The following is a 12,049-nucleotide window of genomic DNA, read 5'->3' on the forward strand; positions in this document are numbered from 1 at the left end:
AATGGGCCATGGTGAGAGCTGATCTTACACCTCCTGGCATGCCTTCAGATGCTGCCCTTACTGAAACTTCATAAAAATTCTGATCCAGACACACCTAGCCAAACTGTTCCTGAATTGCAACCTTCACGTCCTGTTAGGGTTCATTCTCTAATGCTGATATTACAGTGATTTCATAATGGTCTTTCAGTCAGACCCATCCGGAATGAACCACAAATATGCCATGTGAGAAACTTTGCTCCGAGGGGCTGGGGATTTAGCTCAGCGGCAAAAGCGCCTGCCTGGCAAGCGCAAGGTCATGAGTTCGGTTCCCGGTACCGGAGAAAAACCAAAACCAAAAAAAAAAAAAAAAAAAAAAAAGAGAAACTTTGCTCCGATACCCATAGCTTATTCTGCATAGTTCCTGAGAGGTTGTGATTTACCACAAACTTCTGGTTCCCTGCAATCATCTCCAAGAAAAGTTAAAATGCTACCAAGAAATCACAGAAAAGAATGTATTAACGACTTAGCATGAAATAATTGTGATTTTACAATACACTTTGTCTAAAGAGTTTTAAAGATGTTAAAGTATTCTACTAAACAGTGCACACAGACATTTTTTAAATTAAGAACTAATATTATTACTGAAGTTTAGTGTGTTATTTTTGGACATCCTGTTAAAGTAGATGAATTTTGTCTATAATTGTCATAAAAATGCATAAAGCAGTTATATGCAAGTGGTGATGAGGACAGAATGTTTTAATATCATGAGATGATCTAATTTTATTTATACATTGTACCTCATTATTTCAAAACAGATCCTCATACATTCAGGTTTTAACTGTTCTCCTCTATGAACACCCATTGCAATTCCCAATTATCTGGCAGCATTTTGGCAAGATTTCCTTGGCAAGTCCTTCTGATTTCCTCTTACACATGCACATTAGAGCCGGCACCTCAGCATGTGACCGTCTTCTCATTCCCCCCAGCAACCTTCTGCTCTCGGTAAGAGCAGCTCTGTTCTTCCTCAGCTCAAGAAGGGGCCTTCATTCTGCATAGTAAACACTGATGTTGCTCAGTAGTTTTCCATTTCTCTATCTAGGAAAACATTTAATTAAGATCAGTCTTGCCAGTCTAACTTGCTTTTGTCAACGAATATGACTGAGGGCAAGCGTCTGAAGCTCAAGCACATGCAGAAGGTTCTCGACTCTCAGTCCCATCTTCTTTACCCTATGCATTGTGTTATGGTGACAGAGGTGAAAAAAAGTTGCAGAGGGAGGAAGTGGGATCCAGTGACAGCAACATGCTGCATCTGCGATGAAATAGACTTTGCCTGAATTAAGCCATCGAGATTTCAATAGTCACTCCTTGGGCATTCCCAACCTGCCCAGTGTGAGGCAGGCCTATTTACAAAAGTTTCTCAGGAAAAAACGATGTGGTAATATAATTTTACCTTAGAAAACAAATTGTGTTCCGGCCCATTTTTCTAATTTTTTTCTTTTGCTCTAAGGCATTAAATCCTGTGGCAACAAAACATGTCAAACCTAAGGGTCAAAAAGAGTTTGGTCTTACTTCTTGTTTTATTGGGAGAATACTTTTCTGGAATCTGCATAGGAAATTTGCTCTGTTCAAGGTTTGTGTCACACCCCAAAATGTTAATTCTTATTATTACTGTACTTTGAAAATGATAACACTTTTGTTGACATTAGGACATTAGCGTAAAATTGATTTTTAAAATCTCCATTTTGAAATATCTTTTCAATTCTCCTACCAATTAGGATGTAATCAGTAGTTATTGATAAATGAGCTAGAGTAATACATCATACATTACACAATGAAAACTTTTATTTTAGCCATACGTTCTTAAAAATCAGAATGCATTTCTTAACTTCTTGATATGATGAAATTCAGATCACACAGATAATGTACTCTCCTGTTTAGGGTAAAATTTAAGCAAACAGCCTCATCCAATGAGGCAATTAAGGAAACACACTACCTAAATGTATACCTGAAATCTCCACTTGGGGAAATAACCAAAGGTAATTCAAAAGTGATTTACCCGTGCATCTTGCTGATAAGCTTATAGATTAACCAATACTAATCACCCTCTCTCCCATTCTTTGTGAAATTTCTCGGGGATAAAGTAGGAGAAAAGCTTGCTTTTATGTGCTAACATTTTTGTATTTGTATTCATGAGTAAGGTCCAGAAATGGAAAGCACAGAAATTTAAGGATTTTGTAAATCCCACATTATAAGCCTTAAAAGTTATTACAAAATGAGGCTAATCCAGAGGTACAGAAAAATTACAGAATAACATAACTACTATGTCCTTGTGATCTCAATGAAAAAGATAATAGAAAATTGAAAACTGCACAAAATATTGCATTGTACTGGTGATGCAAGAAGAATCAATACTCATGCTAAATACTTAAGAATAATCTATCTAAACCAAGTTAAAGTAACTGTAACTATAACAGTGCTACACTGGTACAATAATACCATTACAATGGTTATTAATATATTTTAAAATTACACATTGTCAAACACTAAAAATATAAGACCAAACAAACATTATGTAGACAAATTTTTCAGCAGTCACATTAGTAGGAATATTTTGTCAGCTCTCAAGTGTACATTTACATATATGTTGAACTTACACCTGTACATTTACACATATACACATACATATACATAGAACTCTGCATACACATATAATGTACATATAACAAAAATGGGATTATTCTAATGTATATATTTTATATTACATGTAATATATAATATAATATGTAATAATATATTGCATATATACATATAAAATAAGTACACATAAATAATATACATATAAACATATATACATATAAAATATTACATATATACATACAAATATATATAATATATTACATATAAAATTTTTCCTATCCCTACTTTGGAAAATATTCAGTTCACAATGTATGGATTTTTCATGTTCTCTTATCTGTACACAGTATTAGATTTTACTGAGATTACATATTTTCAATGTTTTCCTCTATAAATGCATGAGTTTATACAGCTTTCCTCTTTTCTCCTCCTACAGAGGTGTTGAAATCAGGACTGCTCTCTGACGCTGTCTATGTGCATATGTGCATCATTTCAGAACAGACTGAGAACTGCAGTGCTGCGTTGAAGAACACAGCAGTCTACCTAGTGGCAGCTGCAGCCATATTGTCCTGAAACCTTTCCAGTGGGAACTCGGCCAACACAAGAAATGCCAATTTGCATGCTCTTTGAGAAATATAGCTATGAATAAGTACCTAAATTTTTGATACTACCATAGTTAACATATAACAATAATTTTTTTCTTTTGTATACAATGATATTTTTAACTCAAAGAACTCATCAGACAAAATGTTGATTCCAAACCCCAAGAACCTAAGTCATCTTTCTGTGACTTGTCACATGAGTGTCTTTCTGTTTCCGTAATAGCACTTTATCCGTTTCATTACAGTTACAGATAAAAATCTTCTGGCCTTCACAAAAAAATACAAAGAAAGAAAGAAAAAAAAACGTCATATCTCAGAAGGGTAGTAACTGCTGGGGAGGGATTTTCAACTTACATTTTAAACTTCTGTCATGTGTCATTTTGATTAACCCCCAGGATTGTCAAGGTTAGGTATACTATTCATTTTATATTTAATATGCTGTTACAACATAATTACTTTAAAGGAACTTTGATTTTAAAGAAAGTTAGATAAATCCTTAAGTTTTGTGACTAACAAATTATTCTTGAGAACATGACATAAGGTGCTATACTTTTAAGTTACCATGATTTCAATATTTTTATAAATTATTTTTAGACACATAATCATTGTACATATTTATGAAATGTACTATGATATTTGATGTATGTTTACACTGTGGAATGAGTTCATCAAGCTAAACAGCAGATTCATCACCTCATGTACCTATTGTTTTATGGTGAAACTACTGGAAATACATAATGCATTAATAATATACAGATTCTATCAAAAATGTACACATCAGGAAAAGAAAGACTTGTATAAATATTTTAATACTAAATTTATGGAGACATCATGAAATCCATGCAAGTTACCTTTGGCCTCTACAATTACAAGAGGTGCTCAAAGCGGTGAATTGCTGAAGTGAATATCTATTTTTTTGGAAGACGCTGTGTATTATAGTCAGCATTCTGCCCAATAGATTACTCAAGTGTATTGCTCCTGTCTTTGTGAAACTTTATGTCCTTTGATATCTCCCCTTACCCTGCTTGCCTGCTTCCTCTCGTAACTAATTAACAATATCTTTTTAGTGTGTTGTAAAGTATGTAATTTTCTAAGAGATTAAGATTAATTATAAACCTAAAGGCAAATTTCAGCAGCTATTAGAAAAGCAATTTCTCTGCTTACAATTATTTTATGTGATCATACCACATTTTAAATCTTAGACATAAAACAAGTTTTATGATGATATATTCTGTTTTAAAATAACATGCAACATTTCAAATTATTTGCATCACTTTCTTACTGTACTTTTAAAGTACTATTAAATTATTCTTCATTTGGGAAAACTCTTATCATCATTATGTTTTTCCATGCCTACTTACTTCTTTTTTTTTAGAGTATTTACAATGCTTCCATGATCATCCATTACCACTCTCTAAGACACACATTACTGATAAATAAAATTTCAAATATTTTAATATTTAGTTATTATCAAGTTACCCAATAATATATTTAAATACAAAAAAAATAAAATTTATTCTCAAGCCTCTCTCCTAAAACATCAAAGCAAAATTCCTGAAAGTTCAGCTTAAAGCACTTTACACTTCACAGGGAAGTATTTTAGCATTATTAGTTTCTCTGGAGAGAAATGTCCAAGGGATTGGACAACTTGATAATTATCTAGCTTTTCCTGTCTCTATTGAGTTGATAAACTTTTGCTATTTCTAAAGATGATCAGTAGATGAAATTTCAATTTAGAGTGATAACAATACATTTTAAAGAGAGCAGAAAACAAAATTTTTACATTGTTTCCAATGTGAAAACTGTATTTAACTGCAAGTGTTTATTTCAAGCACAAGAACAAAATCTTGAGATTAAAATTTATTTTGTAATATAAATGTTTGAAAATATCAAAGAAACAATACCCAAAAATAAGTCAACAAGGTTCTTTAATAATCTCAATTATGTAAGCACTGGAGACATACAGGCTTAGTTACGAAAATAAACATTCAGTCATAAAAATTCTCTCTTTCGTTTACTTTTTTCTTCAGTCAGGTTTCCTATCCAATAACTTCTGTGTGTTTTAGATAAAAAAGTCATAAAAAATACATACTAGTGTCAGGCTAGCTCTATGAGGCAGACTAAAGTATATTAAGATCTTTACATGGGTAGTTTTACCTATAAAGCAAAAGCTATGAAAGTATATTTAAAGTTTTAAGTTGCAGTTGGAAAAATATTTTGTACCACACAGTGTAACCATATTTGTACGCTTACTACATGCAAGGCACTATTCTAAGGTCTTTACTGATACTGACTTAATTAATACAGTCCGCTGCACTTCTGTTATGAGTTCCCTTCGTGAGGTCCTGAAACTAAGCCACAGAGTAGTATCCTCTCCAAGGAAGCAATGAGCTGAACCAAGGTTTAAGCAAACATGGTTTACCTTTTTCAGTTACTGCTCTGTGCTACAGTTCCACAATGCCAACCTAAAACAATCATTCATTAAGTTAAAAAATAGTTCACTGACCACAGAATATCCGAGGCCCAGACACATACACTGAATCCTGGATACAAAAGATAAATAGCAAATGGTTTCTTCCCACTTAGAAGGAGCCTCTGGGTAAAAATAACGTGCATAGAGTTGAGCTCAAAAGTGTAAATTTTGTTGTGAAGGCCGTAAAGTTATAACTAGGAAAGTCGTCTGAGAACTCAGCATTTGGTGATCCAGGGTCTACTGCAATGGCTAGCAGGTGCAAGGAGCCCTCTTAACGGCTGTAGCCCTTCCTGACCACCCTCCCCGGCACCTGTGGCCATCTGTCCACTTCATACCAGTTAAGGGGCAGATTACCAAACACGAGCTGTGTTGCTCCCGTATCCACCCATTCCAGTTTAAGTGATAACTGTACTTTTCAGTGAAACACGATGTACACCAATGACATCAAAAAATTAGAGGGTGCCTTTTCTTGAGTTCTTTTTTATAGTCTAGATATTAATCCTCTGTCAGAAATGCAGCTGTTAAAGATTTTCATCCACTCTGTTCATTAATTCCATTGCTGTGCAGCAGCTTCCTCATTTCCTGTAGTCACATTGCTGATTCCCGCTGTTACTGTGTTATTGGAGTCCTGTTCAGGTAACCTTTGGGCCTGTGGTTTAAAGCGTTACTGCTATGTGTTCTTCCAGTAGCTTCAGCGTTTCAGGCTTTGTGTCTCGGTTTTGACCCATTTTGCACTGATTTTAATGCAGGTGAGAGACAGGGGTCTGGTTCAAACTTGTGCATAAGGATGCCCACTATTCCCAGCTTCTTACGTTTATGACAGAAGGGGAGGGAGATAGTGGAGGAGTGAAAATAAAGCATGTCACACAGTACGCATGTCCCGATATAAAAAAACAACATCTATGCTTCTGTATAACACATCTGTGCTAATAAAGTTTCTAACAGAAAATAAGAGGGACGTTTTATTTTGATTTGAAGCTCCCTGAAGATAATGTATTAGAACTACTGTGCAATTAATTGTAGATGTGATGAGTATAAAGGGCAAAAGAAAATGGTAAGCATCCAGAAGGAGGCTTCCTAAATGCTTTCCAGGTATCTTCGATTCTCACTCACGTGAAAACGACAGAAACTGCAAAGTGTGGGCTGTGAGGAGGGGAGACCTGCCTGTGATGAAAGACAGCAATAACACACACCTGGCACTCTGATCGGCAGCCCACATTTCCAGAAGTGGCTTAGATCCCCCAGGAGCAGTAAATACAATTACAGTCAAGGTAACAAAAAATGTACACATCACCTATGTCGCTTGTGGTTTCCTATTTTAAATGACTCTTCTTAAACCATTCACAATCTCTTGGTTAAGAGGTTTTAACAGAAAGTCCCCATAAATATTTGCCAATGAAGAGAAGAATGAAGGAGCGGAAAGACGAGTAGTAGGCTCACGGGTCATGCTGAAACCTAGTTTGTTGAAACCTAGTTTGCTATGTGATGGTTTAGTTGGGTTGTTTTCATTGTATGAGCATGTGTTTTGCTTGGAATCATTGACTTTCTGGATCAACTCATCATTTATTAACTTAATGAAGAAACAAGCGGCTACTGGTACTTGGTGACGTCAATAATTCCAGCAAAGAACGACATGGGTATTGAAGGCTCTTTTGTCTCGCCTGGCTCCTGCCTGTGCTGCCTGGGGACTGTGCGGCACCCTCAGGAGGCGAGGCAGGCAGAGAGGCTGAGTTTATGGAATGGTAATTACTCTGCGAACGATGCTAAATTTAAATTGTACAAGTGACTGAATTTCAATTTAGAATAACCAATTTACACATCATCTTATTGGGAAATCATTATCTAATTTCTGTGTACCACACATATAATTTGCACAATTGAGGAAAAATGTCTCTCAATTAGCTATTTTTAAAAGTGGAGCAGATCTCTGAACTTTGAACACAGGATTAAAATTCCATTCATACGGTGAAGAAGCCGAACGGAACAGGAATATGGACACCCGTCAGAAGTTAATATGTAAATTTTATTTTCAAGATGATACCGTGAAAGGCACGATGAAGTCCTGATGTAAGCATTACACAGGTTCTGGCAGAAACATTCAGTATTGAATTTCTTATAAATTTACATCACACGGCACAAGCAAATTGCTACATGCAAGTAGTTAGAACTGCTACACAATGACTCAGGACAAGCACCCGAAGGGCAGGTGATGGACATGTTCTCAGAGCAGTAAACTCAGCTCTCGCTGCATGATGCCTCAACAGGTTGCCAAGTAACATAGACAGGACCTAAAAGCAATTACCTGCGCCATGCACTATTTATACAGAGAGACCCAAAAATACAAAGCTCGTGTTGGTTACCAGGAAAACTTCTAGTTTAACATTTAAACAGACTGCCTTCATCAAGGTAATTAGTACATTTGGAAAAAACAGGGTTCCTTCATGATGAGAGAACTGTATATATTGAAAAATGAACGGACTGAATCACATATAAATTAAGCAGAAGTAGTAAAATCTGTTCATGGCAAAGCTGTGTTATCCACCTGCCTCTGGGACTTCTAAGTCATTTAGTTTCTATCAAATGCAAGATGAAATGCACCTGTAAGGATTAAGAATGTACTTGTTAGTATAAGTCAGGGAAATTTCAATTTTCCTGCGTTTAAATTCTAGAGTCCCCTAAAATAATGAGAGCCATTCTACGTTTCTGCTGGGCACGGAACAAGAAGTACAGAAGCACATGAGCGGCCCTTGAGCAGCCCGAGGGAGAGCAAGGATGCTGCGCAGAGACATTTTATAAGTGGGAAGGTAATGAGGTATAAAGGAATGAAGTAATATGTCCAAGGTCATACCCCGAGTTTTCCACAGAGCAGAGAATAAAACCATAAGTTTTGGCTATTAGATACATACTGTAATGTCTAGAGCAAGCTTCCAATCCTGCACTTTTGCACAGTGATCCAAAATAAAGTACTTGGAACTGGACAAACCTCATATGTACAATAAGGAACACTTGCTTATCCAAGAGTGCTAAATGACCCAAAACAAGAATTATTTCAAAAAGGAAGTGAAAGATGAAATAAAGGTACATAACAGTCTCCTAATGATTGATGACAATATGCAAGCACAGTTCTCCCTTGCTTGCTTTTATTCACGTACTTTGAAATGACCTTGTGAGTTTAGTCCAGGCCTTCTTTGATGACTGTACCAGCTTCACTCTCTTGGGGTTGCTCTGGAGCAACTCCACATAGGACGTACATCTTCTACACAGAGCAGTCAAAGCCAAACACTTCCTACTGTTTTGTTGTTTGCTCCTCCTTTTGTGTGGGTTTGAATCCACCACCACAGAGTTTTCAAAAAAGGTAGTTCATCAATTGACTCTTGACCAGACATCTGTTCTTAATCTATGGTACTGAACTCATTTCCACTAACTGCTAGTGAAATCATAGAAAAAAAAGAAAACAGGACAAATACATTCTTACTCAGAGCTACTATATTTTCTGCCCAGTTAACAAAGTCAATATAATTCTGTGAAAATCCGTAACTGAGTAAAAATCCTTAGGTTATTTCGTTGTGGTGTGAAAAGCTGTGCTACACCAGCTGTTGAGCTTATTACTGTGCAACCTGCCTGTGGTCCAACGATCCAGGGAGAGTTGGAGCAGAAATGCTGACTCAGCTTTAATGATCTGTCAAACTTGGCCAATGACTGTTACAACAGATTCCACAGTGAGTGATGAAGAATTAGGAAGAGATGGCCTGTTTCAAATGCTTTAGAATGCTCTCTTTAGTGCCCAGGATTGACAGCTGTGCCTTGGTGTGTGCGGGAGGAATCCAGACTTATCTAAGTAGTAGCCTTCCTGTTTTTGTTAAATGAATATTAATGTTGCCCGATGGACTTACCCATCTTTTATCTGCAGGGCATGGAGGGGTTCCTAATAAAAAGTCTTTAGCTGTGGATAACAGACCTACACCCACCCCAAAATATCCACGTTCCAATCCCCAGAATATGCTAATATGCTGAAATGCAAATAGAAGAAAGGCTGGGGAGTTAGGAGCCAAGGAATGCAGGCAGCTGGGAAAGACAAGAAGGTGGACTTTCCCGTGGAGCCACCAGAAGTGGTCCAGACTCCTGGACTGGAGCCTAGTGCACACCTATTTCAGACTCCTGGACTTGAAGGGCATAAACAATAAATCTGTGTTTTCTGAAGCCACCAAATTTGTAACACCTCTAGGAAGTAACACTCCTCCTCTCCTAGCCAGCTGTGGTCTAATCCAACGGGCTCCTCTTCAAATCTTACTTAACTTTGGGGAAGCAGCACAGGGAAAGAAAACAGTTCAATTTGATTTTGCCAACAGGGACACCTAAATCACAGTCGATCAGTCCCTGCTGCTTATATTCCTAGAGTTCTCTTGGGTCCTGCCATTCTTAAACCCTGGTTTTGGTGCAAAGTTTCTCTTCTGAGCATCTCATCAGTCCAACAAGTGCCTCTTCTTTTCTCCATAAAGAGAATCTGTAGTTTCTTTCAGTTGTGACGAAAGACCCTAACTGATGTAGCTAATTCGGTCAAGTCCTTAACCCAGAAATGCTTCTGGCAGGCTGCGCCATTAAAAATATATTTTTTGAGGGCCAGACACTATGTATAGTAGGCAGCGAGAGCAAGGAGTCAACAACAATAGGAGTTTTTACTACAGAAGTGCTTGTGAGCTACTGGCCAATGTTGCAGACTTAATTAACGTGAAGTTAAGCTCATAACAAGAACAAGTATCCCGATAAAGAGGAAGGACTATTATCCAACTGGCACAACTCAGGTTGCAGTTTATCAAGATTTTGCTGGCCCTGAGACACTGTGAATACTATAAGATTTTTTTTGCCCTCAATAAGGGAGCCACTAAATATCTCATTTCGTAGGGCTCATCCATCCTTTCATCCTTCAACTTATTCAAATGCCCCTATAGCTTCTGGCTGAGGCACTGAGCCTGTGCAAGGCCAGCACAGTGAGGCCGGAGAAGCAAAGTCAGAGGATTGTGCAGTTCTCTGGACCTGGGCACTTGAATTAAGAGACAGTGGTGATAGTGAGGCAAGTGCTAGGATGGCAAGACTGCAGTGACACGCCTAAGATACACGTGACGCCGAGCCACGACAGACGCCCTACAGCACAGGCAGAAGGTGGTCGGTGAGGCAGATTTCACGGCAGGGCCTAGTTATAAAGTCTTAAGGTCACCTGTGTGTACAGTGGGCTCAAGCCTGGAGACAAAGGAAAGGAAAAGGCTACAGATGTCAGGAATCAGTCTGCAGAAGCCCAGTTAACAGACCCGTGCATACAAACCAAGTATTTAAACTACTTCACTCCTATGTGGAAGACTTAACTTTTACAAGATTTTTATTTTCCCAAATAACTTACATTGATTAACATCTACCTTTCTTTGCATGTCCAACATCTCCTTGACTGACACGAATACAGATTCCATGACAAAATGAAGTGGAAAGTGTTCTACAGGATAATAATGCAAACTCCAGTGGCATTAGCGTTGGTGGCTCAGAGACCTTTGGTGTTCAGAATGAGTGGCCTGGGTTACTTTAGTGCCACCAGCTCCACCAAAATCCTTCTGAAGTCCCCAGTGGGTCACAAAGGGAAGCCTTTCTCTCCTGTCTCACTACAGTGGCACCTCAGTTCACAAATGCTTTTGTTTGCAAACTGCACATTGAATGGCCAACCCAACTGAGGCCATCTTTCCCACATAAACATGAACTGGCCTCTTTTGGAGAATGGTAGAGCAAATTAAGTTTGTGAACTGAGGTACCACCATACTATGGTTTGGACTCGGTTTAAGTGTTTCATGTTTTAAAATTTAATCTTCGTTGGGAGGAACTGAGAAGATGGAAACTCAATCTGACTATGGCATTTAGAGCAGGGTTTAGAAAGCTGAGAGGAGCTGAGAAGGTCATTAGGGTGGAGCAGTTTCCTCAGAAGCTCTCTAAGGAGACAGAGGGAGAACAAAAGAGACAAACACACGCACTTTCGCTCACTGGCCTGATGTTGCCTGCACCACTTTGGGACACCGCCAGGCAGGCCACTGCTGGGGAAGCCTCTTTTCCTGAGAACTCCACAACCGTGAGCCTAAACAAACCTCTTCTTTACAACACTACCCAGGGTGTGTTCAGTTATCAGCCATCAAAGTGCAGTATTACATCCACATACACACTGGACTACTGTGCTCTCAACTCTATTTCTCTTTTCCTTTCCTTAATAACACAAAAATCTCAAACCTTCCCTGTATTTTGTGGCTACACTTGTCAGAAGTATCCATAGAAATACTCATATTCTGTAGGACATGGAGGAAACTGACTCATCCCTGTAGCATGCAGC

The sequence above is a fragment of the Chinchilla lanigera genome, unplaced genomic scaffold (genome assembly GCF_000276665.1).
Source record: "Chinchilla lanigera isolate Chin_1 unplaced genomic scaffold, ChiLan1.0 scaffold00025, whole genome shotgun sequence".
Classification (NCBI taxonomy): Eukaryota; Metazoa; Chordata; class Mammalia; order Rodentia; family Chinchillidae; genus Chinchilla; species Chinchilla lanigera.